Here is a 12,317-nt window from a genome sequence, read left to right on the forward strand (position 1 = left end):
CTGAAACGTAGGCCACAATCGTGCTTTTACCTTGTTCGAAGTTTTTCTTCTCTTGTGTTCTCTACCATCTTCAAAGTTCTACTACTCCCTATATATATATATATATATATATATATATATATATATATATATATATAGTCTAACCATTCCCCTATGCCTTCTTTGGCGTTGTAGACTTCCAGCATTTCTTTCTATATATATATATACAAGGGTTGGCAGTCAAGAAAACCTCGGAAAGCAAAGGGGAGGATATGGTAGGTCATTGAAACAAATAAAGAATTTGGAAAGAAAGAAAGTGGGGAAAAAATGCCCGCCAGGTGGGATCCGACCCCACGACCTCCAGAATATCGGTCTGGTGCGATAACCACTACGCTACCGGCGGGGCTATATTTCCCCTCCACTTTCTGGGGTATTTATGTCAACGTATTTTTTTCCTGTGCTTGGGGGAGGTAGCCAGCGCCATTCCGACTTCTCGGGGTGAAAGGGACCTTCTTTTTAACCCCCGGGCCGTGACTCGAGTGTCTACGACATGTCGAGAGTGGTCGACCAGCGTAGAACCCTCTTAAGCTCCCTATGGCACCAAGACTGCCAGAACAGAGGCCCTCGCTATGCATGTAGCGAATCAGAATAGGAAATGAGGGGCTCGTTGAAATAATACAGAAATAAGGGTTGGCAGTCAAGAAAACCTCGGAAAGCAAAGGGGAGGATATGGTTTGTCATTGAAACAGATAAAAAATTTGGAAAGAAAGAAATTGGAGAAAAAATGGTAGGTCATTGAAACAGATGGCGTAGATGGCGTAGCCGGTAGCGTAGTGGTTATCGCACCAGACCGGTATTCTGGAGGTCGTGGGTTCGGATCCCACCTGGCGGGCATTTTTTCTCCACTTTCTTTCTTTGCAAATTCTTTATCTGTTTCAATGACCTACCATACCCTCCCCTTTGCTTTCCGAGGTTTTCTTGACTGCCAACCCTTATTTCTGTATTATTTCAACGAGCCCCTCATTTCCTATTCTGATTCGCTACATGCATAGCGAGGGCCTCTGTTCTGGCAGTCTTGGTGCCATAGGGAGCTTAAGAGGGTTCTACGCTGGTCGACCACTCTCGACATGTCGTAGACACTCGAGTCACGGCCCGGGGGTTAAAAAGAAGGTCCCTTTCACCCCGAGAAGTCGGAATGGCGCTGGCTACCTCCCCCAAGCACAGGAAAAAAATACGTTGACATAAATACCCCAGAAAGTGGAGGGGAAATATAGCCCCGCCGGTAGCGTAGTGGTTATCGCACCAGACCGATATTCTGGAGGTCGTGGGTTCGGATCCCACCTGGCGGGCATTTTTTCTCCACTTTCTTTCTTTGCAAATTCTTTATCTGTTTCAATGACCTACCATACCCTCCCCTTTGCTTTCCGAGGTTTTCTTGACTGCCAACCCTTATTTCTGTATTATTTCAACGAGCCCCTCATTTCCTATTCTGATTCGCTACATGCATAGCGAGGGCCTCCGTTCTGGCAGTCTTGGTGCCATAGGGAGCTTAAGAGGGTTCTACGCTGGTCGACCACTCTCGACATGTCGTAGACACTCGAGTCACGGCCCGGGGGTTAAAAAGAAGGTCCCTTTCACCCCGAGAAGTCGGAATGGCGCTGGCTACCTCCCCCAAGCACAGGAAAAAAATACGTTGACATAAATACCCCAGAAAGTGGAGGGGAAATATAGCCCCGCCGGTAGCGTAGTGGTTATCGCACCAGACCGATATTCTGGAGGTCGTGGGGTCGGATCCCACCTGGCGGGCATTTTTTCTCCACTTTCTTTCTTTGCAAATTCTTTATCTGTTTCAATGACCTACCATACCCTCCCCTTTGCTTTCCGAGGTTTTCTTGACTGCCAACCCTTATTTCTGTATTATTTCAACGAGCCCCTCATTTCCTATTCTGATTCGCTACATGCATAGCGAGGGCCTCTGTTCTGGCAGTCTTGGTGCCATAGGGAGCTTAAGAGGGTTCTACGCTGGTCGACCACTCTCGACATGTCGTAGACACTCGAGTCACGGCCCGGGGGTTAAAAAGAAGGTCCCTTTCACCCCGAGAAGTCGGAATGGCGCTGGCTACCTCCCCCAAGCACAGGAAAAAAATACGTTGACATAAATACCCCAGAAAGTGGAGGGGAAATATAGCCCCGCCGGTAGCGTAGTGGTTATCGCACCAGACCGATATTCTGGAGGTCGTGGGGTCGGATCCCACCTGGCGGGCATTTTTTCTCCACTTTCTTTCTTTGCAAATTCTTTATCTGTTTCAATGACCTACCATACCCTCCCCTTTGCTTTCCGAGGTTTTCTTGACTGCCAACCCTTATTTCTGTATTATTTCAACGAGCCCCTCATTTCCTATTCTGATTCGCTACATGCATAGCGAGGGCCTCTGTTCTGGCAGTCTTGGTGCCATAGGGAGCTTAAGAGGGTTCTACGCTGGTCGACCACTCTCGACATGTCGTAGACACTCGAGTCACGGCCCGGGGGTTAAAAAGAAGGTCCCTTTCACCCCGAGAAGTCGGAATGGCGCTGGCTACCTCCCCCAAGCACAGGAAAAAAATACGTTGACATAAATACCCCAGAAAGTGGAGGGGAAATATAGCCCCGCCGGTAGCGTAGTGGTTATCGCACCAGACCGATATTCTGGAGGTCGTGGGGTCGGATCCCACCTGGCGGGCATTTTTTCCCCACTTTCTTTCTTTCCAAATTCTTTATCTGTTTCAATGACCTACCATACCCTCCCCTTTGCTTTCCGAGGTTTTCTTGACTGCCAACCCTTATTTCTGTATTATTTCAACGAGCCCCTCATTTCCTATTCTGATTCGCTACATGCATAGCGAGGGCCTCTGTTCTGGCAGTCTTGGTGCCATAGGGAGCTTAAGAGGGTTCTACGCTGGTCGACCACTCTCGACATGTCGTAGACACTCGAGTCACGGCCCGGGGGTTAAAAAGAAGGTCCCTTTCACCCCGAGAAGTCGGAATGGCGCTGGCTACCTCCCCCAAGCACAGGAAAAAAATACGTTGACATAAATACCCCAGAAAGTGGAGGGGAAATATAGCCCCGCCGGTAGCGTAGTGGTTATCGCACCAGACCGATATTCTGGAGGTCGTGGGGTCGGATCCCACCTGGCGGGCATTTTTTCCCCACTTTCTTTCTTTGCAAATTCTTTATCTGTTTCAATGACCTACCATACCCTCCCCTTTGCTTTCCGAGGTTTTCTTGACTGCCAACCCTTATTTCTGTATTATTTCAACGAGCCCCTCATTTCCTATTCTGATTCGCTACATGCATAGCGAGGGCCTCTGTTCTGGCAGTCTTGGTGCCATAGGGAGCTTAAGAGGGTTCTACGCTGGTCGACCACTCTCGACATGTCGTAGACACTCGAGTCACGGCCCGGGGGTTAAAAAGAAGGTCCCTTTCACCCCGAGAAGTCGGAATGGCGCTGGCTACCTCCCCCAAGCACAGGAAAAAAATACGTTGACATAAATACCCCAGAAAGTGGAGGGGAAATATAGCCCCGCCGGTAGCGTAGTGGTTATCGCACCAGACCGATATTCTGGAGGTCGTGGGGTCGGATCCCACCTGGCGGGCATTTTTTCTCCACTTTCTTTCTTTGCAAATTCTTTATCTGTTTCAATGACCTACCATACCCTCCCCTTTGCTTTCCGAGGTTTTCTTGACTGCCAACCCTTATTTCTGTATTATTTCAACGAGCCCCTCATTTCCTATTCTGATTCGCTACATGCATAGCGAGGGCCTCTGTTCTGGCAGTCTTGGTGCCATAGGGAGCTTAAGAGGGTTCTACGCTGGTCGACCACTCTCGACATGTCGTAGACACTCGAGTCACGGCCCGGGGGTTAAAAAGAAGGTCCCTTTCACCCCGAGAAGTCGGAATGGCGCTGGCTACCTCCCCCAAGCACAGGAAAAAAATACGTTGACATAAATACCCCAGAAAGTGGAGGGGAAATATAGCCCCGCCGGTAGCGTAGTGGTTATCGCACCAGACCGATATTCTGGAGGTCGTGGGGTCGGATCCCACCTGGCGGGCATTTTTTCTCCACTTTCTTTCTTTGCAAATTCTTTATCTGTTTCAATGACCTACCATACCCTCCCCTTTGCTTTCCGAGGTTTTCTTGACTGCCAACCCTTATTTCTGTATTATTTCAACGAGCCCCTCATTTCCTATTCTGATTCGCTACATGCATAGCGAGGGCCTCTGTTCTGGCAGTCTTGGTGCCATAGGGAGCTTAAGAGGGTTCTACGCTGGTCGACCACTCTCGACATGTCGTAGACACTCGAGTCACGGCCCGGGGGTTAAAAAGAAGGTCCCTTTCACCCCGAGAAGTCGGAATGGCGCTGGCTACCTCCCCCAACCACAGGAAAAAAATACGTTGACATAAATACCCCAGAAAGTGGAGGGGAAATATAGCCCCGCCGGTAGCGTAGTGGTTATCGCACCAGACCGATATTCTGGAGGTCGTGGGGTCGGATCCCACCTGGCGGGCATTTTTTCTCCACTTTCTTTCTTTGCAAATTCTTTATCTGTTTCAATGACCTACCATACCCTCCCCTTTGCTTTCCGAGGTTTTCTTGACTGCCAACCCTTATTTCTGTCTTATTTCAACGACCCCCTCATTTCCTATATACGTGTATATATATATTCAAAAACAACAGAAAAAAAGTCCCAACACATGGCAGGCTAGCAGTACAAACACAGGAGAATTATGTTAAATTGAGGAAACCTTAGTTGCCTTCATCATGAGAGGAGTGCCTAGGAAGTAGAGTGGAGTGTGTGAGTTGTGGAGGAGGGAGGTGAAGTCGTTATGGGGCACGGGTGCAGAATAAAAGTCTTTTGGTGACCTTTGCATCACGAAAGCAGATATATTGCCATTGTTTCTTCGCGTCGCTTTTTCAAAACGGAATAAAAATGAAGGAAGCTCGCACTAACGCGTAAGAATTAAAGGTAGCGAAGCTGTACGCAGTCTTCACGGCCATCATTTCGGCTTAAGACAGCGATGGCAGCCGATTTGCTTTTTCTTTACTGCCGCAATAACCTTTGCTGCGTTATTCTTGCTATAAATGGGAGGTTCCTTCATTTTTATGGATGCGATATATTACTGCAAATCGCCTTGGAGGGGCGAACGTTATGACTTGTCTTTCTCGTTCCGAGCAACTGTTGCAACGATTACCGCGAGCACTGGAGCTTTTTGCTTTGTTTTGTTTTGTTTTCTGGCCAATTTTCGCCAATCTCCAAAGTGGATATGGTTGGATTGATAAACCTGCTCCGGTGGCTCTTGGAAGTCTCCTCGAGGCACACATTCGCGAGCGGTCGGCATTCTCTTTGTTTTTTTAACTGCCGGGCAGTCACCGCGAGCCACGTGCTTAAGTGCGTGTTGTTGGCATTTTCTTGGTATTTTCCACTACGGACAGAAAAAAATTACGACTCGCTTAACAGCTTCGCTGTTAATATTGGGCTGATGGGCCTTTAAGGGGCCATGACGACGCAAGTTGAAAAAACCATCCTTTGGTGACCCTTCAGCTCCCTACCAGTGGTAAAAGACGGTTTTTTAAGAAAAATATTTTACAAAATTTTCAAGACTTTCAAAATTTCGCGCTTTTGTGACCCGTAACGGGAAGGGGGGACGTATGATGCGCCAGCCCTAAACACGTAGTTATCCTAGTGTTAACTGCATGTTAGCATTCAAGTAATACTACCAAACGGAACAAGAGGCCCCACTACCATCGCCCGGTCGTGTTCCTTAGCTGTGGTTTAAGTCGGCGGCCGCCATTCGCACAAAGAGTATACGCGGCGTGAAAATAGTCTCTGTGGTTACAGTCGAACCCCAGAATAACTAAGCCATTGCGGAAAGCCAACAAATTCTCTTTTGCGGGAATTTAGTCGCCGCGAGAAAGAAACAGACAAAAAAATCGCCCGCAAACCAAAATTTTATTTCCAAAAGTCAGTTATATTACTTTGGGAGTTTTACCTTGAAGCAACTTCACACCTGAGCTCTCACACTACAAGAAGTGGTTCATTGCTGGTCGTCGTGCACGCGTAAGAATTACCGAATGGTGTCCAACGCACCCAAAACATCCCACAAGTTCGCCTTCTCTGCACGTTTTCCTCCTTGGTCTAGGCACTGAGTATGGTCGAGAATCCAAGCGCAGTCCAGTTTCCTCTGTTGACAAACTTTGCCAGACAGTGGCACCTCGTTGTTGCAGTGGTGTCCACAAAACTAATGTTGACATCCAGAAACGCCACAGCCATCACTGTTTTGTTTTGCGCACGTGCGCCATTAAGGAGTGGCGTCCTAGCTTTTCAAAATGGCAGAGTAAGCTGCAGGTTGCATAAAACTCGTCGGAGCTGTCCTCCCTTCTTCCGCTTGGGCCACCGACTTGGGCAATTATGGCTGCCCTATCTTTTATTGTAGCGATAAAAACTTCTGCTTTCGATTGAGAGCAAGCATGCTGATTGCCACGCATATGCAACCAAAAACACGTGGGCTGTTCAGTGGTGGCCGACAATCGTAGCCCAAGCCAAAGACGTGCCCTGGCCCGTGAGTCACCATGTCTCGCCCCGTGGTAGTGTCACTGGGAAGCTGCTTCCGTGGCTGCCTGTTGCACGGTCCTTCATGTAAACTAATATAGCGGCGGCCACGCAAGCACGCTGTGGCGGACGTTTACGCAGTTTGAGCCCGTAAAAAATGCATTTCAGCACTTTTCTGACACTGTTAGCCTCAAATTGGCAGATAAAATGCCTACCAGACTTGTAGAAAATTTCTTCAAGGCGGGATCGCTTTGCCAAAACATTTCGTTGCCGTGAGATACGAAATACATGGGCTTCTATAGGCAATCCCCGGGGCTCCGAAAATATTTTGTTGCCGCGCAAATTTCGTACTCGCAGGATTTCGTTACCACAGGGTTTGACTGTAAATTCTAGCGAGGCCAGTATTGGTTCAACCAGGTCATTTCTCGTTCCATATGAAAGGAGTATGTATGGTATGACTAGCGTATTGTAAACTTCCCTGAGCCTCCTGCGTACCTACGCTCTGTTAAAGAGTGTTCAGAGAATACTGGCGTGCGTGGGTGTTTGCTCGCGTGCGTGCGTGCGTAATGCGGGGTCTCGGAGCCCAGCCCGATATCGAAATCCGCATGCGCCGAAGTATGCGCGTGACTTTCTCGTGGAATTATTTGGTTAGGCGGACAACCTGATGCACACACTCATACTAAAGCGGGTAATCTTATGTTTCTCAACATGAGCTCCTGTAATAATGCCACCACATTTATTAATGTAAAAGCTGTAAGAGATGTTCGGTGTGTTTTCTCATATTGCAGATCCTGGCTCGGAGGCCGGGAAGCCCTTGATGCCGAGACCTGGAACACCCAGGCCCCTACCGCAGTACAACTTTCGTAAGTGCAAAATATTTTTGTGGTTGCTGAAGGCCTGCTAATAAATGCTTCTAATTAATGATTGATGATTGTTGTGGAACTTTACTTAAGCGGTAAAGGAAACAGAAGGGGCAGCTCAATATAGCCGATTTTCCTGACGCCTATTTCGCTTAAAGCGTCCTCTGAGGACCACATTTAACCTCTCGTGGTGCGAGCCGACCCAGAAATAGCCGCTCACGACGACAGCTCAACAAATTTCGTATTATTAACGGCACTCTTCACCGCTACAACTACCATCCAACCGGCGACAGATGGGTGCCCGTCATTCCCCGTCTTCTTCAACACAAAATTTTCGAGGCACTTCACGACGATGCCATCGCATGTCATCTGGCCCTCCACAAGACATTCGACCGCATAAAAAGCCGATTCTTCTGGCCCGGCCTATCCGCTAGCGTGGCGAAATATGTTGCGTCGTGTGCCGCGTGTCAGTATCGCAAACGACCCACTTCCGGCCCCGCAGGGACACTCCAACCCCTGCCTTGTCCCTCAACTCCATTTGAAGTAGTAGGGATTGATCTCTATGGCCCTCACCCCGTTACCTTGGAAGGACATCGGTGGATTGTTACCGCCGTAGACCACCTCACTCGCTACGCGGAAACGGCTTCTGTTCCCACAGGCTGCGCTACCAAGGTGGCTGAATTCTTTTTGAGGAATATTTTCTTAGGCCATGGACCGCCCCGAGTTCTCCTTGGTGACCGAGGTCGTGTATTTCTTTCTGCCGTGCTTGGGGAGGTTCTCCGCGCAGCCGAGACTATTCACCGAACCACGTCCAACTACCATCCTCAAACGAACGGCCTGACCCTGCGTTCACCTGACCCTGCGTTCGCCTGACCCTGCGTTAGAGGAACCCTGCGTTCGCCGCGAATGAAAGCGAGACGGGCCTCCTCCTATGACCGTGGCACGGGACCGAACGGCGTTGGGTAGTGGTCGGCAATACAGCTACATCAAAAGTTAACCAAGTAAAACAAAGGATCGTATTCTGCTGGGCGCCGGAAGGCCGCCGGAAGAGATTAGGGGGCCTTCCGGCGGGTTTATCTCCGGTGCGATCTCACGCGATTGGCTCGGAAAGAAAACTTCACCTAGCCTGCGTCACGCGGCAGTATTTTGGCTATATTTTGGTGACGTCACGTAGCCAAACTGCTTCCGCGAAGGAGGGGTGAAATCCGGCGCGGTTGAGAGCACACCGGAAAGCAAGACGGTTGAGCTTATGCGGCCTGTTTTTGTGATTTTAGCTTTGCCGACAGTTTCAGACGCACAAGCGACCGTCAACAGTTTGCCCCGAGTGACCGCGAGTGTAAGCGCTCATTTCAACGCAGCAAGACCACCGTGCGTATTTTGCGCAACGAATTGGAAGCACTTGTCGGCCATAGAGGTGGAGCGAAGTCTCAACAGATACGAAGGTGTTGTGCGTGCTGTGTCCCTCTTTGCAACTGACAGTTTGCGAAGCGTTTTCTGCAACGTTGAAACACTGTCGCACCCCGCCGCCAGACGCATCGTTGTCGGCAGTGGTGTCGACACTGACGGAGCTCCGACACACAAGGGGTTTGGATACCCCGGCGACGTAAGCACGGTGGTAAGTACTATTTGTTTGTGGCTACGTTTGTTACGGAAGCAAAAAAATGATGCAGCCCCATTGTTTTGCATCGAAGATAAAAGAAGCTCGATGTCTGAAAAGCAGTCACAGAAATGTGTTCGTTTTGAGCGGTGTCGTGTGGTGGCAGTAATCTCCTATATAAGTTCGCAAGTGTGGATGACCAAATAGTATAAGTAACTAAGCAGATGCATATGTAAATAAGCTTTTAACACTCTGTCCTATCTTCGCTTAAGTTAAATAATATCGAAAAGGTTTGTCAGAAATGTAGTTGAAATGAAAACGTTCGGAGGTATCGCAATTGGGTGGCGTCTTGAGAGAAAAAGCTTATAAATATCGTGTTGGGTGCGTGACTGACTTCCTAACGAACCGTATAATATGTGCACAGCGTATATCCCCCTCCTCCATCCCCCCCCCCCCCCCTACACTCTCATCGTGTGTCAACTGCTTTGGCGCCTTGTCACTTCGGCTGACATGTTTCCCCCTCCTTGACACATAGTGAAAAGGTGACAAGTTCAGCTTGTCGGCTCGTTTTAGGGGTTTATCGATTTCGAAATGCGGGTTGGGGAGGGGGGGGGGGGTCGTGTTCCGCAATTCTACCGCACAGATGGGTGGGAGGGCCCTCATCAATAGTTGTAAGACACCAACTTTCCTCTCAGGTCACCTGCATGCCAATTCCCCGCTACGCGAAACAACGAAGATTAAATGAAAGGCACATACAACACGGTGACGTCGTTCGTAGTTGCATGCAGTTGTGGAATGAATCAGTTCGAAGTAACCCAGTTCATTTTATTCCTGCTCTTGTGTATTACCTATTCCTTTCTTCAAACTGCGTACTTGTTTAATGCTTTAGTAAATATTTGTGTTCTGTATTTCTTTCAGGTGTGCGACGCCAATATGAAGGACCAGGCCGAGACTGCCGACTACAGTGCCTTTGGGTGGCAAGCTGTTCACTGTTGCCACCCTTTGTGCACGCCTAAAGCCTGGCGAGTTGTGGGGTTAATTGTGGGCACCTGCTCGAGCCGTGGCTCATGACACCCACTGCTCGTCATCCAGGCCCCAGACACCTCAAGAAAAGTACAATGCCGCACATGGTTCGATAAGGTCTGTCGTGAAGTGAAACATTGCAGTTCTCAAGAGCTGTTTTCTCTGCCTGCAGTAATTGTCAGAGTGTGTAGTCTGGTGCCAACATCTGCCTGTTGGAACGACTGACGACAACAGCTACAGCAGCAGCAAGTGGACGAGACAGTGATACAGACGACGCGGCTGTGGAGGTTCCTGCTCCCGACACATTGATTCCTGCTCCTGAAGGACAGGCAACTCCAGAGCAGGGCAACGAATGCATCTTCAGGCAGCTTGGTGGCACTGAACGTATCATTTTTAACTTTCATTTATGACTGTTTGTGGTGTGCGGTGTTTGTTTCCTCGGCAGAAAGTTGTTTCGTTGTTGTTTCAAGCAGCATATACTATGTCGTGACGCGGCATTGTTTGCTGTAGAGAAGTTTCTTGTTGTTTTGTGTTTGACATGGTTGTGTGAAGATAACAGAGAGAGTTGGTTTGCTTTCAATCACTATATACTATGCCCTGACACTCCGTTGCTTTATCTGGGATAGCCAGTGACTACTGTATGGGTAGTCAGGCCTTGTTGGGAATATAGAGACCGGTCAAGATTCTCTTCAGAAAAGTCTGTTTATTACACTGTAACCGTCATTCGGCTGTGAAGCAAAGAATGATGATGCATGTACCACACACACAAAAAAAATAATGATGAAATAATAATGAAAAAAATAATGAAATAAGGACACATTTATTTCACCACTGTCAAGAGTTATATTATGACATAGCACAACCATTACATGGTGAATTTGTTTGGCGATCCCTGACAGATCATTTTACTTAAAGAACACGATATGCAAGTATGTAGCTCCACTGTTGAGGCAAAACAATAAACATTCTTAAAATGTGGGAGGCTGTCTCTTATTAACACACAGTTCACTCTCATGGCCAACTAATTTACTCTGACATTCTCATAAGTGGCAAAATGGTGATAAAATTTTCTTAACCCCACCATTGCCTGTATTCTAGCACTCAGTGCTTTGATGACTGCTTGTTAGATTTGTGAAGAGTGATGTTGCTTTTTTTTCCATCATGAAGGACACCTGCTTGTAAAAATAATCATTATGTGCCAACAGGAGCATGTGCAAAGGTGTATTGAATTTTTTCCCAATAAATCAGAGTGCGGCAAGTTATATTGAACTCTTTCCTTTTTCCCCTGCATGCAGCAGCACCGTCCCAAAGTAACCAACACTGGAAAAAAATATTCGTGACAAAATCAACAATAGCATTTCTGCAGTGATGGTTCGCAGCCTTATTTAAAGTGTACAGAAACCAAGGCTATCTTCATTGCAAAATTAAAGAAAGGCGCATTGGTGTTTATGATGCAATGCCAAAACTGCTTTCTCTACTCCAGCTTGTTAAAGTGCTCATAATAAGCACGCATTCTTGTTGAGGCCCACAGTACTGCTTCTTCTGGCGAGGTTCAACGCTGAGGGCCTTCCACGTCCAGCAGATCCAGTGCGCCTGAAAATGTACATTATGAGCATAACGGCCAAAAAACAGCAAAGGTTTAAAAATGCGGTCTCTATCTTAGTTAACGAAGCGTGTTGCGATATACCTAAACTATTTAACCCTCAAGGATAGAGGCATTGAAGAGGGAAGTGGAATTACAAATTATGCTAACGTAAGAATGCAGTGCAGGTCCTCAATCCCAAAAATTACACCTCATTGCACAGTTCTGCCTATGCTTGTATAAACAAGTGATTATCGCGGATGGAAATAAGCGGGAAGGTGGTTTGATTTTCGGGATGTTTTAAGAAATGGGTGGACAAAGTACTTCATGTTACATGATTAAACACCAAATTTGTGGGGGGTGGTCATTGTAAAGTGATACATTCTGAGGCTGTTAGAGCACTTCGTCACAAAGAGTGGCATGTTAATGTAGGTCATGAAACAAAGCTAGGCGGGAAACGTATCCTCGGGGCGCTAAAGATTGGAGGTTAGTACTATTTTTCATTGACGTTGCACTTGCCGTCCTGCTTTCATTGGAAAATTTTATAACGAGCTTGCCATGATATAAGTACGCAATCTGAGCGTGCGCAAAACACGCACACATACGTTTTGCAAAACGGTTTTAATTCACTGCACAAGGGAGAGGCGCCCAACAACAACATGGCGTGCCGAAAATCGATTAAAGT

General features: G+C 47.8%; 9 non-coding genes across 9 annotated transcripts; 8 read left to right on the forward strand and 1 right to left on the reverse strand.

The window, feature by feature from the left end:
• Nucleotides 1-309: 309 nt before the first annotated feature.
• Nucleotides 310-382, reverse strand: Trnai-gau (transfer RNA isoleucine (anticodon GAU)). The gene has a single exon. It is a non-coding gene; the product is annotated as a tRNA-Ile (tRNA).
• An 873-nt stretch (nucleotides 383-1,255) lies between these two features.
• Trnai-gau (transfer RNA isoleucine (anticodon GAU)) lies at nucleotides 1,256-1,328 on the forward strand. Its single transcript has one exon. It is a non-coding gene; the product is annotated as a tRNA-Ile (tRNA).
• Nucleotides 1,329-1,712: 384 nt separating this feature from the next.
• On the forward strand, nucleotides 1,713-1,785 carry Trnai-gau (transfer RNA isoleucine (anticodon GAU)). The gene has a single exon. It is a non-coding gene; the product is annotated as a tRNA-Ile (tRNA).
• A 384-nt stretch (nucleotides 1,786-2,169) lies between these two features.
• Trnai-gau (transfer RNA isoleucine (anticodon GAU)) lies at nucleotides 2,170-2,242 on the forward strand. Its single transcript has one exon. It is a non-coding gene; the product is annotated as a tRNA-Ile (tRNA).
• A 384-nt stretch (nucleotides 2,243-2,626) lies between these two features.
• Trnai-gau (transfer RNA isoleucine (anticodon GAU)) lies at nucleotides 2,627-2,699 on the forward strand. Its single transcript has one exon. It is a non-coding gene; the product is annotated as a tRNA-Ile (tRNA).
• Nucleotides 2,700-3,083: 384 nt separating this feature from the next.
• On the forward strand, nucleotides 3,084-3,156 carry Trnai-gau (transfer RNA isoleucine (anticodon GAU)). The gene has a single exon. It is a non-coding gene; the product is annotated as a tRNA-Ile (tRNA).
• Nucleotides 3,157-3,540: 384 nt separating this feature from the next.
• Trnai-gau (transfer RNA isoleucine (anticodon GAU)) lies at nucleotides 3,541-3,613 on the forward strand. The gene has a single exon. It is a non-coding gene; the product is annotated as a tRNA-Ile (tRNA).
• Nucleotides 3,614-3,997: 384 nt separating this feature from the next.
• Trnai-gau (transfer RNA isoleucine (anticodon GAU)) lies at nucleotides 3,998-4,070 on the forward strand. Its single transcript has one exon. It is a non-coding gene; the product is annotated as a tRNA-Ile (tRNA).
• A 384-nt stretch (nucleotides 4,071-4,454) lies between these two features.
• Nucleotides 4,455-4,527, forward strand: Trnai-gau (transfer RNA isoleucine (anticodon GAU)). Its single transcript has one exon. It is a non-coding gene; the product is annotated as a tRNA-Ile (tRNA).
• The last annotated feature ends 7,790 nt before the right edge of the window (nucleotides 4,528-12,317 follow it).

The sequence above is a fragment of the Haemaphysalis longicornis genome, unplaced genomic scaffold (genome assembly GCF_048455015.1).
Source record: "Haemaphysalis longicornis isolate Haplotype H1 unplaced genomic scaffold, Haemaphysalis longicornis Haplotype H1 scaffold_25, whole genome shotgun sequence".
Classification (NCBI taxonomy): domain Eukaryota; kingdom Metazoa; phylum Arthropoda; class Arachnida; order Ixodida; family Ixodidae; genus Haemaphysalis; species Haemaphysalis longicornis.